At 44.8% G+C, this 16,473-nt stretch overlaps 1 protein-coding gene across 6 annotated transcripts in view; it reads left to right on the top strand.

Annotated features, from left to right (window-relative positions):
* The first annotated feature begins 407 nt into the window (after positions 1 to 407).
* The window catches only part of ZBTB44 (zinc finger and BTB domain containing 44), a 41,177-nt gene continuing 25,111 nt past the window's right edge, over positions 408 to 16,473 (top strand). For 2 of the 6 annotated variants that reach the window (XM_087763437.1, XM_087763436.1), the window contains exon 1: positions 408 to 665. The gene's annotated coding sequence lies outside the window, so the exon portion shown is untranslated. Of the gene's footprint in view, positions 666 to 1,637; positions 1,774 to 11,892; positions 12,100 to 16,473 lie in introns of those variants that run through there. The other 4 variants (XM_087763433.1, XM_087763438.1, XM_087763432.1 and 1 more) reach the window with 4 other exon arrangements.

The raw sequence follows: 16,473 nt of genomic DNA, 5'->3' as shown, positions 1-16,473 counted from the left end.
CACGGCCCTGCCCCCGGGGTGCACGCACCGGAGCACCGGGGGGCCGGGAGTGACGGTGTGCACGGCCCTGCCCCCGGGGTGCACGCACCGGAGCACCGGGGGGCCGGGAGGCACGGTGTGCACGGCCCTGCCCCCGGGGTGCCGCCCCGCAGCCCCCGGCCCCGTCCCCGCCGCCGCCCCGCCGCGGGGTGCCCCCGTCCCGCCCGCTCGCCGCCGCCCCGCCCCGCGCACGCGCCCCTCCTCCCCGCCGCCGCCCCGCCCCCGCCGCCCCGCCGCGCTGCATTGTGGGACACAAACAAAGTGCCCGGCCGGGCGGCGCGGCGCGCGCGGGAGCTCGCACCGCCGGGACCCCCCCCCCCCCCCCGCCCCCGCCCCCCTTCCCCTCCGCCCCGCCCCGCCCCTCGAGCCGGCCCGCGCGCGCGCCGCCGCGTGCACACACACACACCCCCCCCCCGCACACACCTCACGCGGGGGGGCTCGCGCGCGGCGCCCCCCTCTCCCTCTCTCCCCTGAGGGGGAGGCGGCGGCGGTGGCGGCCTCGTCTTCCTCCTCCTCCGCCGCCTCCCGGTCCCCCGTCATGGCCCAGGCAGGGCCGCGGCGCGGCCCCAGATAGGGGGCTCGGCCTCCCGCTGCACGCTGGGCCCAGCCGGCCCCACCGACGGCAGGTAAGCGGGCCTGCGGGGGGGGGGGGCTGCTGGCGCGGCGGCCGCTAGGGCCGTTGGTTCCCCTCAGGCTGGCGCCCACCCGGGGGAGGGCTTTGACTGCTGCACCCCGCGGGTCCGTCCCCGTCTTCCCCCCCCCCGCCCCCCGCCACCGCGCTGTACACGCGTGTTTCCCGCGGCGGGGGGAGGTCTGGCGTGACCGGCGTCCCCTGGCGGGTTCCCGGGGAGGGGGGGTTACCCCCCTGCGGGCAGCCCCGGGGGGGTCGTGCTGCCCGGTGTGCGCCGTGTTTACACGCATCCCGAGGGAGCTGCGTCGCCTGTGGAAGCCCGTGGGTGCGCTCGGCTGCCTGGGCACACAAATATGTAGTTTTTTTCGGGGGGGGAGTTGTGTTGTCTCCTGCATCCCAGCGGGATACCTGCTGCCTCCCTTTTCCACTGCAGCCTTATGGGAGGAAAAGAGGGATTCCCACTAGCTGTTAAGCAAAGCTTGCTGTCCCTTTGTTGTTGCTGTTTGGTTGTTGTTTTTTTTTTTTCCTCCCTACAACACCCGTTTCTGCATATTTACTGCCCATCTGCCAGGGTCTGCTGTGCTGCCTCTGCTTGCACCGGTGTCCACGCATGATGAGGATATCATAGCGCTCATCTGCCAAGATCTGTTGCATGTTTCTCTGCTCTCTTTCCATGTATTCGGGGTTATTTTCCTATATACAAACATAAACATTGGCAGATGCTGGGGGGGGGGGTAGAGCCTGCTTCTTGCTTGCCAAGAGCCTGTTGCCTCCTTTCATACACACAGGGCGAGGGTACCGCTGCCTTGCAAAATCTGCTGTACTTCTTTCCACACGCAGGTGTGCTGGGGAATGCCTCCACGCTTGACCACCACAGCCTGTTAAATACACACACCCAGGAGGCTTCTTCCTGTCTATGAAAAGCTGCTAAGTTGTTTTGTTTTTTTTTTTTTTCCCACCCGAATAGACATGCAGATATCTTCCACCAAAGCCTAAGGGACGAGCTCGTCTCCTGTTTGCTTGTTCTGCCCACTGAAGAGGGAGGGTCTGTCTCCTCCTACATATATATGCACACACCACCAGGGTTATCCCACCCAAAGCCGGTGCGTCCCGCGTTGTGCGTGTTTGCACACATCAGGAAAGGCGAAGGCAGCCTTTCACCGGTAGCCTTGGGGAGGCAGGCAGGCATTTCTCCTACACTCTTCCAGGGAGAAGGTTTCCACTGTTTGTCCTTTCATGTCTTGTGTGTTCCCACAGACACCCAGCGGCAGCTGTTTCGGTGCCTGCCCCCAGACCGTAGCACTTCCTCGCTACACATGCCAGAGAGGTCACCCGTTCTTACCCATTCCTTATCTCTTCTTGGCTGCCTGTTACATCTTTCATGACTGAGACTTTCAACCCTTTTTCTTCATGTGCCCTGCTGACGCTGCAGTGCGATACAGTCAGGTTAAGCCTACCTTGTTTTTTGCTTCGCCTTTTGGTTTTTCTTTTCTCAGCAGTCCGCCAGAGTAAAAAGAAGTAGTCTGCATACTTCATAGGTATCTGCGGATCCCAGGTTGGAAACCACAGGTCTAAAATGCATTGTTTCTCTTTTTCTGGTCATATACATAATTTGTCCAGCCCAGGATCTATTCTGCATGTTTCTAGAAGTCTCCTGCTTTCATAATTTTCCTCACATGAGGTCTTTGGTTTGCCGTACCCACATGGGGAATTTCTCAGGTTTCCCACTTACATGTTTGCCCCTGCTTTTTCTCTGTGCTTCTGCCTGACATGAGGCTTTTCCTCTTCCTCTTTTTCTAATTTTTATTTTATTTATCTTTGGGGTGTCTAGTACGCTTAGCTTTTACTTAGGTGGAGGTCACCCAGTTCACCTCCTGAGTTGATCCCCGGCTTCTATCTGCGTGTTTTCATAGACGGAGTGATGAGTTGTTTATCATGTGCGGGGCACGCCTGCGGCACTGCTCTGCGGACCCTACAAGGTGACACTGAGTGGGAATGGCTTTAGTGCAGGCGGGTCACAGGCTAGCGTCCAGGAGTCTTTTCAGGGTATTTTGAGTGCAACGTGCTTTTCTTCTGCCATCGAGGTCTCTTACTGCAGCTTGACGTCTACGCGTCACGCAGGTGTGAGGTGTGATGCACCTGGAGACCTTGCCTGGGTTTAACTGCATCTATTTAAGGAGATAGAGCTGAACAAGTGTTAACCTGCTAGCTTAGACGCAGCTCTACCAGTATAAATGCCTCCATTGATGTAAAACTGTTTATACCAGAAACCAGTTACAATGCTGTAAGTGTCTCTCCCTGGGGACTACTTCTATTTAAACAGCTGTTTTTAATCCAAAACTTTAATTGGTGCGAACACTCCAAGCAGTCCCTTTCCAGGGGAAGGGAATTTCCAGCCCTGCTTTAGTCTCCCCAGGTGGATGTTGCACGGACGCTGACTTGTCAGGAGGGAGGATCGCGCTCGCTTTCCCGCACGGAAGGTTTCGCGCTGGTTTTGTTTACAGGGTGAGAGAATTCCTCCTCTTGTGACTGTGAGGTTTGGAGGGGGGAGTGTCCTTATGTATTTCTTCTGTAAATACGTAAGAGTAGTAGTCAGCAAGTGAAACTGAATCTTTGCCATGTTTGTTGCAACAGGAGGTTAATCATAAACTCTGGCAACTTTTAAAAGGGGTGGTTTCGTTCTGTGGTGTCTGTAGCAAATGTGTGCTGTTAGGAGGGTCTGGTCAGCTGTTTGCTAGGAGGACCAAAAACAAATACAGCTTCGCCCCCGTGTGAAGCTGAACAAGCGTCCGAACGTTATTTTTGGTGGTGTCCCGTGACTTGCTTGGAGGAGGCTTTTTATTTTTATGTCCTTCTTGTGAATGGACGTGTGATGGCCGTGCTGTGAGGTGAACGGTGTTTGCGTGACCTGTCACTGACTAAGAGAAGGTCTTGGGTGCTTTGCGCTTGTCGTGCTTGCTTCACATCTGGCATTGCACTGGCATTGTCTGTTACATCTGGTAAACTTCTTTTTCAATGCTCTTTGAGAACGTTTGAGTATATTTCTGTGAGAAGCTTTGGCGATATGTGTAACTTCGCTCCTTTTAGGCATTGTAATCCACTAGCTTAAACAAGAAGAAAGTCAAGCTGTGACAAAGCAGTGATGCTCTTGCTGGCATGTGACGAGGAAGGAGATGTCCCTTGACGCAGAAGGGATTGTCTGTTGACATTCTTCTATCTCGCCCGGTTATAAGTAGGTTATCCCGGCTCAAATTATGCAACTGTGCAGACAGCCAGACTTCAGGAATTCCAAATACTTCAACGTGTCAAGTGCTGACTTCTAAATTAAATGCCACAGTTGCAGAGCGCGTTCACAGTCTGTCGCTTGAAATATGACATCAATCTTGGAATCGCGTGTGGCTGAAAAGGGGCAGCAACTTAATTGCTTGTTTCTTTGCAAAAGTGTCGTGTAAGATTGCAGGAACAAAACTGGGTGGGAGATGAGCCTCTACCTGTAATAGCATTTTGATATGGAAGTAGGTGGTCAGCATTTCAGCAGCTATAAGCAGAAAAAAATGTATTGAAAACATTGATTTACGTAAGAAGTTGAAACGCCTCACTCTTTGTGGCTGCTGCCGTTGCCTCGGAAGATGCAGTTTCTAGCATATAGAACTAATTAAATAGTTGTGTACTTATTGCTGAGTAAACATAGGAGTCCATTACTCTTAACTTGCCTTGGAGACCAAATTGATTCTTCTAATGGTTTCACTGGATGAAAACAAATGTCTAGTATTGCTTTGTACAAGGAGCCTAAATGAAATGGTGGTGGTAGGGAACGAACTGCAAACCCAATAAAATGTCATTCGCACGTACGGATGGGAAGAGAGGAACTGTAAACGCTCAGCATTTCATTTAATTCTTACATTCCATTTAATCAAGTTAAGGAAGTGACTTAAACTGCGTATTATTTGTAGATAGCGTGTTTTTCATATATTCCAATTTAGAGCTGGGGAAGTAATTATTTCACATGAACAGGTTTATCAGAGTACGTGAATGATGGGATAATAAGGACTGCAAAAAAAATGTGTGTTGGGCTCAGCATGTGGTCTGTGACGGTGGTCAGAAGTAAATCATTTGAGGGAAAGTGGAAGAGCATACATAGGCAGTGCAGTAACTGTTCCTCAGTACATCTGCCAGCGGTGAAAGGTTGGAGGTGGCCCGAGCTAGAGGGTATGCGCTGGCAGTCACGTTTAATAGTGCCCGTGGGACTTGTCATCTATGGATTTGCCTAGGCCTTTTGAACAGCTTATGCCTGTAGCTTCTACAGTATACCATGCGATGAAGCCCACAATTTGTGCCAAAATAATTCCTGGCTTTTGGGTTTTTTTGTTTTGTTTTAAACCCGATGAATGGTAATCTCATTGAGTGCCTCCTAGTTTTTGTAGTATGAGAAAGAATAGAGAATCTTTTCCCAGTCACCACCTCATTTGCAATTTTGTAGATCTCTGTGTTCTCAGTTTTCTCTCTTTGGGTTTTTTTTTTTTCTTTTCCAAGCTGTATTGTCCCAGTCTATTTAGTACATCTGTCTGCGGAGGCTGTTCTACATCCCCCCTTTTTTTTTTTCTTTGAGCTCTGCTGTATTGTTTTGAGGTGATTTGACCACATTTGTTTGCTTGCTTTAGCCAAGACTGAATAAAGGTAGTTTTTTCAGAGCATTAAGAGGTGCTTTCTAATAAAGGAGCACTTTGTAGCTCATCTGTGATAACATTATAAACATTTACTACGTGTAATGTTTTGTATTCAAAAGTACAAATGAACATAGTAATTGTAGTGAGAGCTATTTTCGTGGAAATACAGTTACAGATACTGAAGATCTTAGTTTATAAACCTAGCTACAGATGGTAGCTGATACAGCATTTGTATTTGGATATTACCAAGAGTGCTTTATGGAAAAACTGCAGTTATGGTGGGTACTTGCCAGAGTTAAGTCTTTTGGGAGCGTGAAGATGCCACGTCCTATGGAGACCCAGGAGCCCTAGAAATCGCTAGTGGGTTTGGGAATAACTGGTGAGTTAAGGGGCAAGTTGGTCCCATGTTAAGGGCAGATATTTACATAGTGTTGGAGCTCTGCAGGTCTGACAGTTTCTGTAGTTTTCTTTTAGCGTCTTGTGTTTGGTTTTTTTTTTTAAGTGGATAAATACCCCTGTTAAGAAAGACCTGCTCTGAGAAGTTTCTGTGAAATGTTAGTAAAGATGCTAAGGCTTAAAAAAACCCCACAGAACTCTCCTTATCCCCAGCCTGAACTATGGATACGGTTCTGCCAGTCTGGGTTTGGCCATACAAGGGAATGAAGTTAGAAAGCCTGTGTAGTTGCTGCTCACCTGATAACGTGATTTGTGGATAAATACAAGGATTTTTAGTTTTTGGGGCCAAGAAGAACTCCTTTTAGGCATTTAAGTTTATCTGCATAAATGAGTCATTAGGAAAATAAAGGGTACGCATAGTGCTAAAAGGGTGATGACACAACCACATTCCTGCCTTGCTTAAACTTGTTCAGGATTCTTTATAGCCGCTTCCGTTGGAAAGGTGGCTGCTTGTTTATGTGTCTGTGACACCTTGACTAGCTGGCCGTCGTCCATGCTGTCTGGATTAGCTATGCCTTTTTGCCTCTTCAGATTGTACGCGATGTGTGACTTTGCCTTGATCTCTCCCTTTTGCTCTTTACGCAGGTTTTTCCGTGGTGTTGCTTGTCAGCGCAGGCTTCCAGTACTTCGGGCGTTAATGGGGCTAGCGTGCTTCAGGGAGATTTAAGATTTGCCTTGGACCTCAGAAAAATTCGTTTATTGTAGTTAACATGGATTTCATTAAGGTGTAACGCTTCCTTGCTAATCTGGAATAAAAGTGAGAGAAGGAAAGCTGTCATTTTTTGTAATAAACCTGAATACTTCAAACAACAAATCGGTTGACAGGTAAGCTTTGTGCTGAACTAGTAAAAACTAGCACTTAGCCAAATTTGACTGTCACAAACCGAATGATTGTGATATGCAGTTAGAGTCATTTGTTTCTGTAAAATGAGGAGGCAGGTTTGTCATTTCCAAGTGACAAAAATTAAAGCCTCGTGCACAATAAGGTAGGAGGCACAGCTTGGGGGTGATAGCGGAGAGGAGGGGTTCTTCATTTGGGTTGCTGTTGGCAGCTCCTGGGACGTAACGCACCCAGTTAGGCCCTGGTTTTGTCTTGGAGGAAATGAAGAAATAATTTCTTTTCCAAGTGTGGTTTTCACTGTGGTTAAAATGATCTCTGAAATTGACCCTTTTGTGCCTGAAGACACGAGGCACGTGCCCTTTCTTCAAAGACATGTAGTAGGACTTGGCACTATTCTGTAAATAGGCGTACACGTGTGTGAGGAAGCACAGATAGTATTGTTATTTATTTTTATTTTCCTTTTGACTCTTTCATGGATCTCATGTAGTAGTGCTACCAAAAAATCTTGAACCGTACTAGAATATTTTGGTATGCAGATACAAAAAGCATGCCATCTTCCTTGATATTTCTTTCACATGGTGCCACCAGAAAGGGCTTGGAGATTTTTGCTTTTGTTACAAATTTTGGAGGTTGGCTTGAGTAGTCTTTTTGATGTATATTTTTCATAAGTTTATGTTCATATGCTTGCAGAGCTTCTGAAAGTGAAGACTGAAATGGACATGGTAGCCATGGTAAAACAAGAAAAAATAGCTTTCTGGAATTAGTTTAAACTAGAACGTTGCTGCCACGTGACAAATAAAAGTACTTTATGCATATTTTTTGGCAGTTAGCAGCACTTAGAAGACTTTAATGTTCAACTTTTTGTTTTGTTTTGTGTCGTTCATTTGTACTGCTGTTCAAGACCAAAGAGTATAAAACCGAAGCCTTGCTTTTCATTACACAGAGCGGGAAATGGTCATGTAATGGCTTTTCTACACTGAGAAATTAGGCAAAAATTTAACCTGAATTTACACGGGGCAAAAGTGTAAAGACGGTATTAAGATCGCATAAAAATTATGCATGAACACTGTCATCGAAAGAGTGGTTAACTTTGAATGTGTGCCTCAGGGATGTAACACATGGGTGCATTCAGTATAATCTGATTACATTCTGTGGGGCTTGCCTATGTGAGGATAGGAAGAGGACTATGAATTCACTTGTTGCTTTTATTCTGGTAAAAAAACCCCAGATGGAGATTTGCTCATATGTTGATGGCACAAACATGTCTAGCATGAGCTTTCAGGGCAAACCACTGTTAAGCTAGCGATCCAATAGTTTGATCGTGTGCTTTTTCAGAGAACTGGTGAAAAACAGAAATTGTAGGGCAGTGAATCAGTTGCGAAATATCTCAATACGTTCTGTCTAGTGAAGGTCACACATTAATTTTTATTATGAGAACAAATATAACTCAGTATATAACAAGACCTTTTAGCAGTTACTGCTCGTATTGTTAAATGAGCCTCAGTTTTAAGTACTATCAGAAAATTTGCTTTTATGTGTTATACGGAACGCTAATGTGAGACTCCTACAACGAAAAGTTCAAAGCGCTGGAGGTTGGGGAAAGTGGCATTTATCTAGTTTGCTTATTCAACCATGTGAAAGCTATATTGGGCACATAAAAGTTTATACTTTGCACCGCAGCTTCAAAAAGGCAACAAGTTAAATCTGGATCCTTTGAAGTAGTGAATGGTAATGTTCTGTCCTCCGAAAGAGCTGACTTCAAATGATCACACCAAAACTTGAAAAACTCTGTCATGGCTAAGGAAAACAAGATGGGGGGGGGGGGGGGGGGGGCGGGAATACAGGCTATGAAAATGTGTGGAGTTTCTTGCATGTCGTTACGCATAAAGAGTAGCCAAAATATTGGACCTGATTGCATTCCTGAAGCTCTTTGCCCGCTCTGCACCCGAGTGGTACAAAATTACTGTTTTAAATTGTCCCCAGATAAATCTTAAATATTTAAGAGTTCAGCTGTTGCATGAAATGTGGATTTTGTTGGAGCCAGCGGACCTCAGTTATGTAGAAAGGTACAGTCTTTTAAGAAAATAATGTCTCTCTTTTAAGAAAATAACGTCTCTCTTCTTTACGTAGCTGTAAATGGCTTCAAGAAACATCTTGTCTTCTAGCTGTTGCGTAAAAACAGTCAGTGGTGTCAGATCAATGATTTACATATGGCACACACTACTGTACTGCCCTGATTATTGTAATCTCTGCTTTTAATTAGATCCCAAGATTAAGAACTGTCTTGCTGATCAGTGCACTTAATGTATGCCCTATCAGCTCTAGCTAGCACATGTTTCTAGCTGAAACATCGTCTGGTTAAGTCAGATGCTCTGAAAAGATCTAAGCGTAGTTTACTTTACAGACACGTTAAGGGGGAGCTGCACAGAGAAGAAAAACTCCAAAACCCCCCCTTGAGAACCTTTCAGGAGGTTAAAATAGACATTGACAAATACCTGACAAAAAATGAGGTATTAAAGTAGTCTGGTTGTTCTGTGGACCTTTCAGTTAGCTGTTCAGTTTAATTGAACACTGTGGAGATCTTTCTCCAAAGTCACTTTTAACTAATTAGCTTCCAGATTATCGGTCAAGTCCGTTACTAGCTCCCTAGTATACAATGTCGAGGTTTTAATTTCATACTGTTGGATTTCCCGTGAATTTCGTTCTGTTTCTAGGGCTCTGATTCTCGGTCATTTGTTTTTATGCGTTGTGCTGACGATACGTCTTAACCTTCAAATCAGCATTTTTTTGAGCCAGTGTCTTTACGGAAACACTCAGAGATCATTGCTAAAACAAGTCCTTATGGCACTTCACAGGCGAATTCTTTAACCTGTTATTTCAAGTATATGAACTACTTCTTTTCAGCCAGCTCCTTAGCTGAAGTTTGTCTCTTCATCTTGTTTTCACCAATAGCTCTATATGTCCTGTTATTCAAACGTTTTAATGAAGTTCTCATCATATGTGGCGTTTTCTTTTTTTCTGAAAAACACATTATCAGGGCAGTTTGACATACTTTAGCTTCAGTAAACACAGGTGGTGTCTCATTTTCTGTTTGTTTTCTTATTCTTCATTCTTCTTTTCAGATTGTTTTCATTTAGCCAGATTTCTGCAGTTGTATGCAAACACCTATAATGGTGTATCTTTGAGCGATGAAAACATGGTTATATTTTTAAATAGTCAGAGCTTCTGCACTAAATATTTGAGAGACGAAATTAACACAGAGTTAACGTTGCCAAGCTTTCTGGCAGGTGCGTACCACAAAATGAGACAGCCTTTGAACAGTCCTGCCTCTTCTCCTGGTACATCAGCACCTTTTCCTTGAGAACTAAAATATCAGTTTGCATGTTTGTAATCACAGCAGTGTCTAATGGAAACATTTTTAGATTGACTTCTAATGAAAGGAGTGGTAACGTGTTTTACACACCTACAACGTGATCTTTAATCTTCAAGTTTTATCTACACTAGGAGTTGTAGCTATGCTTTAATCTTGTTGCTGTATTAATCCAGCACACTCAGTGCCTACATACAGAGCTCTCGATTGTCTGTCAGTGGTTCCCAAGCTTTTTTGGTTACAAGCTGTTCTCAGCTCTCAGCTTCTCCCATCAGTCATAAGGGTCTGCTGTTGGCCACGGCCATTTACAATGCCGTGCAGACTAATTTTCGTTGCCCAGAAGCCAATGGGACCATTTAGCAGGTTAAATTTCGCAATGTATGACTTGAATTCCAGCTCTGTGACACGTCACAATTAATAATTTCCCAATCTATCTGTGAATCGGTTATCTGCTGTAGAGCTGCCTCATGACAGCTGTGAGTTTGTCAGCTGTAGAGGCCAAAAGTCTCATTTGTCTCTCATTTGCCCGAGACACAAGTGCTGTGCAGTTCCTGCAATAGAATTAAAAAGAAAGGTTTACAGTAGGATTAAATTCTCTTGCCAATTTGAGATCGGTCAGAAGAAACTCTTGCAGGCTGCTTCCTTAGGCCATATATACAGGCGATCAGGGACAAGAATAAATCCAGAAGTGTCACTTTCACGAGGAAATGACAAGCCAGAGCTGCACGAGAGTCTGCTGCAAGTATGTGGCTGCTGGTGAAGTTAATGAATGTGGCCTTGGCATCTGTAATCTATTACAGTCAGGCAGATGACTTCTCAATTCTGCCAGATGCAGGGGTTGGAAGAGCTCCTTTCCGAGTTCCAGGACATGCTTGGGGCTTTCAAACAGATACAGTCTGCAAAGGACACGCTGGATGATGTGTCGGCCCAAATTGATAAGTTCTGTGTCTTGTTCTGTACCACCACCGGGAAGTTTTTGAAGGTTTGTGGAGGCACTGTTATCGACAGATTCAGCTTCGTTTGGGTGCACGCATTTCCATCCTCTCTGCTGTGTGCTGGGCTCTAACGTAGGCTCCTCTTTAGGCTGTATTACTTCTTCCTATCGGCCTGCGCCCAGGCTCTCTTTATCTAATATCTTCTGCCACGCTGTCAGAACATGACTGCTGAATTTTTACATCCAACTTCTTAATTTCCATGCAAATGACTAATCAGGAAAAGAAAACAAAAATCCCTAAGACACATTGCGCTTCACATTATGTGTAGAAATAGCAACTCCTGAAAATTAGTGATGGTTTAACTAGTGATTTACAGCTCTTTCTTTGTTATGACGTCATGGTACAAGAAGAACAGCTCTGTGATGTGTTTTATGTTGGTTTTAATACTCTAAAATAACACTAGTAGGCATGTTCCCCTCCTTTTCATTACAGTAGATGTTGCTTTTTTCGTGTATCCAGCAAGCATCCTGCTTTTGTATGCTGAGGCAGTCTTGTAGCATGAGGAAGACTTTGGTCTTCTTACTCTGGAATTTGTACGCTTTTTACTTGGAGCTTGATAGTTTAGAACCAGTACAACCGAGACGTTTGGAACTAGGCAAATATTTCTGATTTATTCTTGGTCTTTATTGCTTTAACAGCAGGTATTGTGCTGTTTGTGTTTAATACCTCTGGTGTAAAAAAAAAAATAAAAAAAATCTGCAAAACTGAGGAGGAAATAGAAGAGCATGCTAAGATACTGCCCGTCTTCTGGTGAACAAAGTTGAAATCGGGTAACTGGAATGTGCAGAAGTGGATTGGAAAAACAGTGCCTTTCCCCATCCTGCCTCGCAGCGGAGATTTGGTAATATGTTGTTACCAGGGTCTCTAACAAGATATTTTGGCTTCTCTCACAGGCCCCTTCAGTTCTGTTCAGATCAGCTCTGAGTCAAGACAGCCGCGCTAAGTGGACGCGTTTCTTGCCCTGCGTGCCAGGAGGGCAGTGGCAGTTGAGGGACGGGCTACTGGAGTTTTGAGAGAGTGCTGGCCAGGAGCACGCTCTGTTCAGTCAAAACTTTGGAACCCACTTCAAGGTGATGAATGAGGATGACGAAACGATTTTGGTGAGCAGGCCCTGGGCTCATCATGACAAAAGCTGAGGAGAGAGCTGAGAATTTTTGTAACTGTTTTTAGGAATTTGCACAGAAATGGGAGCTCTTTCATTAGCCTCATAGCTGGTGCATATCAGTTTCCTCACCACTGAGTAAACCACATGTTCCAGCATGTGGAGAGCTCGAGTTCGGTGCATTTAGCAGCAGCATTAGTTTCTAACCTTGATGCTAATAACAGTTAGAACGGAAAGCCAGAGTAGTTGAATCTTTTCCTATCTCTTGTATGGGAATACACTTCAAGAAGTTAATCTAATTAACTCCTTTTAAAAAAAAAAAAGTGGCAATTAAGGCATAGTTGCCAAAAACGGTACCTGGGTTTTAAAAGATAAATTCCAGGGGAGGTAAGTGGCTGGGAGCCACGGCATGTTGAAGAGGAGGGGTATCAACTCCCTCTAAATTCAACACCCAGCTGGAGCTCCAGACATGCAAACCAATCCAAGATAGTCTGTGTTCTGCTGTGAGGGGCAGGTAGTCTGTTGTTACTGCAAAAATGACAGTCTGAACTTTCCCTTAAAATGTATATGTAAATGTTTTCTAATTTTATCCTTTCAGAACTATTTTGTTGCAGCTGACCTACCATCTCAATTTACAATAAAACCATTTTGTAGAATAAATTGCTGGTTTTGGCACCCCGCTACTTGTCTCAATGCTTTCACCAGCTCTGCGAATTAAAATGCACCTACCAGATTTGCGTCATGCAAATCCACTTTTCCATCATCTGAGTCGTTCTTTTCCACATGAAAGATTAATGTTTTCAATAGCAATGATAATGTGAGTCAGTGTAGTAACAGCGATCTAGGACTTTGCCATGCCCTCACACATCTTCTTTTTTCTCATGGCATGTTTCAGTTAAAGCTTTTCCTTTCTATTATTATAGGGTTTAATTTTGGGGAAAGTTAAGAGATCTGTTAGGAATATCGAACAGGTATTTCATGGATACTCTGAGCCTTCCTTGTTCCTGAGTAACTATTTTGGAAGAGGAGCTGTCGCATGCTTTTTCTCCTTGTCCTTTGGAGATAAATACTATTCCTGGTCTGTTGGAGAACTTAGAGTAAAGGAATAATGTGTGCTTTTGCACTTGCCTCTGCGTCTCCTGTACTGCAGAGGTTTACCTTGGTTGGTACCAAGCAAGTAGAGTTATCGTGGACCCTGGAACAGCTCAGGATTTCCAGATGTGCAAATCTTTTCATCAATTTTTTGTCAAGAGTTGCAGCCTTAGTGCTTCGACTTTGTAAACCTCAGCTCTTAAAGTGCTCGCGAGGAACTTCGCTAGATCCTTACAGATTCATTTAAGACTGGGGGGGGAGCTTCTTGCCACAATGCAGTTTCCACAACTGTTAAGCAGAGGCCTGGGTGCATAGGGTTCATCTTTCATCTGAAGATTATGCGGGCTATTTACAAAGACCTGGATCAATTAAAATTATGTGTGTGCACTTAGACGTTTGAAACCATAGCTGCTTCCTGATAGTGTTTTAGTCTGCCTCTATGAAGCTTAACGCTAGTTCTGAAATACTGCCTGCCACCCTTCTGCACCAGCTTCTGGTGGTCTGTAACTGAAATTTAGGAAAATCTTTTGCAAAGGCTCTTTGCCAGGAATTTTTCAGAGGAAGAGGTGGCTGCTTCAGAAGGAATTTGCCACTGTAGCATCCTTGGAAAGTGCTCTTGCAAAAAAAAAAAAAAAAACCAACAACAAAACAACCAAACAAAAAAAAAAACCAAAAAACTAGTGAACGTAGGTACAAGCTCGTGTGTGAGTACAAAGAAGCTAACAAATGCTTTTTGTGAGCAACACTAATGGTAGCTGGAGTCAATGGCCTCAAAAGCACATGAACCTGTTGAAAGTGATGTGCCAAACCCCCAGTTTTTACAAAATAAGTGGCCTTATCACATGCAGTACTTCTGGAGTACGTAGGAAAAGCAGAACACACTCTTTTATGTGCCTTCAACTGTGAAAGGGAATATTACTGCTAACAATAAATAGACGGATTGTATCATTTCAAGTCTTCAGCTTGCTGTGTGAAATTGCTCTACCATTAAAGCTCCCAAGTGGAGTTGTCCAGAGTTACTTATCCGGCTGTTAGCGATTCTTTCCTGGATAGACAGAGGTCTTCCCGGAGGACTGTCCAACGTGCAGCTTGAGAGCCCTGCCCAAGAACAAAAGCTCCCGATAAACTCCTTAAAACAGAAAAATGCCTGAAAATTGTGCTCTTCTGTGAAGCTGGGAGGAAAGGGACACAGGAGCAATTTCAGTGTCTTGGGGTATTTCGGTGGGAGTGGTATGGAAAATAAAGGTCTGGTTCCTGAACTGAGAGACCGGGGACCAGGTCAGCCCCGGTACTGAATGCTCTCCTGTTTTTTGCAGGCTGTAATACCACCTCAGCCTCTCTTTGTAGACTGCTCCTCAGCATCTATTTCAGGTTTTAACATAACGGTGTTTATGAAGCAGCTAACTTAACACTAGCTCCTTTGTGCGCTTACAGTTTGAAGTATGCTGTCCTAGAGGAAATTGAAGTTCTGAAACACTGCATACTTACCCGAATGGTTCATTTCCCTGGTCCAGTCACCCACGGTAGCTAAAGGTTACAGGTTTGCATTCCACAGATACCAGTACACCAAAGTGAATAGTGCACATTGACGTAATTTTGAGCACAGGAACCTTGTGTTTGCCTTCTCTTTTTCATAAATACCGTCAGGCTTGGCAGTGGTGGGCTGAGTTCAAACTACGTTTACTGACCTGACTTAAAATACGGTTTTAAAAAACATTTAGAAAGTGCTGTTGATTCGTTTGAAACGAGAACAGTTTGGCAGCTCCAGCCAGCAGTTTTGTCAAGTGAAGCAAGGCAAGATTTGTAGTGGGAGATAATACCTTTTATTAGCCCAGCTGGTGTTGGGGGAAACAGATGCGTGTTTAGATACACAAGTGTTTCAAGTCTGAAACAGAAACAGCAAACGTGAAGCTAAGTACGCACTAAGAGCAGTTGTTCTAATTCAATTATAAACTTAATTATACTAACCTGTTAGTTTGGGGGAGCAAGGGGTGCTGGTACCTGTGTAACACAGTGAGAAGCTGACAGAGAGAAGGTTGTCTGGGTCACACATTTATCCCTGTGGGAGATTTGCCTGTGCCTGGGCTGCTCCCAGTGTTCGTGGGATGGTGCTGTAACCAGTGCCCAAGGAGTGGTCTGGGTTAAAAATAAATTAAAAAAAAAAAGATAACCAGTGATCTGATTTACACCATGACCTCCCAGCTGAATGAGCGTACCTGAGGGATTGGTGAGCACGAGGGTGGGAATCGCCTAAGCTTTCTGGGCACTAAAGCCAATGTGGCATTTAGGTATCTGAAGTCTGTTGGGTTTAGTATTCAGAAAAGTTAGTGCTTTCGTGATATTTCATAAGTTGCCACGGTCAGGATACAGAGGTTAAAGGTGGGGTGGTAGGTTTGTGGTGCTAAAAAATTATTCACTTCTATTGTAAAATGATGTAGCTGAGTGAGAAACCGCATGTGAACAGCTCTGTGAGTTTACTTCACTGACTCCTCCAAAGAAAAAAATGAGATTATTATAGGTACTATGTTTCAAAGCCAATTATTTGAGCCATAAGGTTAGGCAGGAGGTGAATAAGCAGCTAACTTCTGGGTACGTGGAAGTAGGCAGATCACGCAAGCGATATTTTTCAATTCTGCTGCGGTTTCTTCTCCATTTACACAACACGGTGTACACTTTCACATGTTTGCTGTTTCTACGCAGAGAAACTTGAGGTGTTTAATCATCGTCCCAAAACAGTGTAAATGAATTGGTAACTGTTGCTAAAACATGTTTTTCGGTAGCCTTGAAACAGTAAGAATGAGCGAAGTTACTTTGAACTACAGGTCAGGTCTACATTAGTGCTCCGAAGACTGAAAAATACTAATTTTCAAATGAATTATACAAAGTCTTTGGTACGGTAGCACTTACCTTCAGACTGCTTTTGGCTAATAGTGGAGAAAATACTCCTTGCTCTGGAAGTCCTGAAGTGCTCACGTTTGAATTCTCACCTTGTCCAGGGATCTATGCGTTGGTGGTCAATCCCCACACGTTTCCAGTGCCGCAATGCACACTGGAAAAACCATTCTCTCGAACTGTAAATGTCTGTGGCAAAGTTAAATGCAGCCCATTAAATACGGGCTGAAGTGTCCCACTGAGAATATTTTCAAAACTTTTGAAAGCGTCTTCAAATTTCACCGTGTTTCTCTCGAACTTTGAAATACTCTAATGTATTGTGGGCCAGGGCATAAGCGTGTGCGTGGGGATTGTGGGGAGGAGGAACCATGCTGCCAGCAGCTGGGCA

The sequence above is a fragment of the Nipponia nippon genome, unplaced genomic scaffold (assembly GCF_047370975.1).
Source record: "Nipponia nippon isolate SJK-2023a ecotype South Korea unplaced genomic scaffold, ASM4737097v1 scaffold_28, whole genome shotgun sequence".
Classification (NCBI taxonomy): Eukaryota; Metazoa; Chordata; class Aves; order Pelecaniformes; family Threskiornithidae; genus Nipponia; species Nipponia nippon.
Note: the sequence above shows the minus strand (reverse complement) of the source record. Positions and strands in the feature narration are given on the sequence as shown.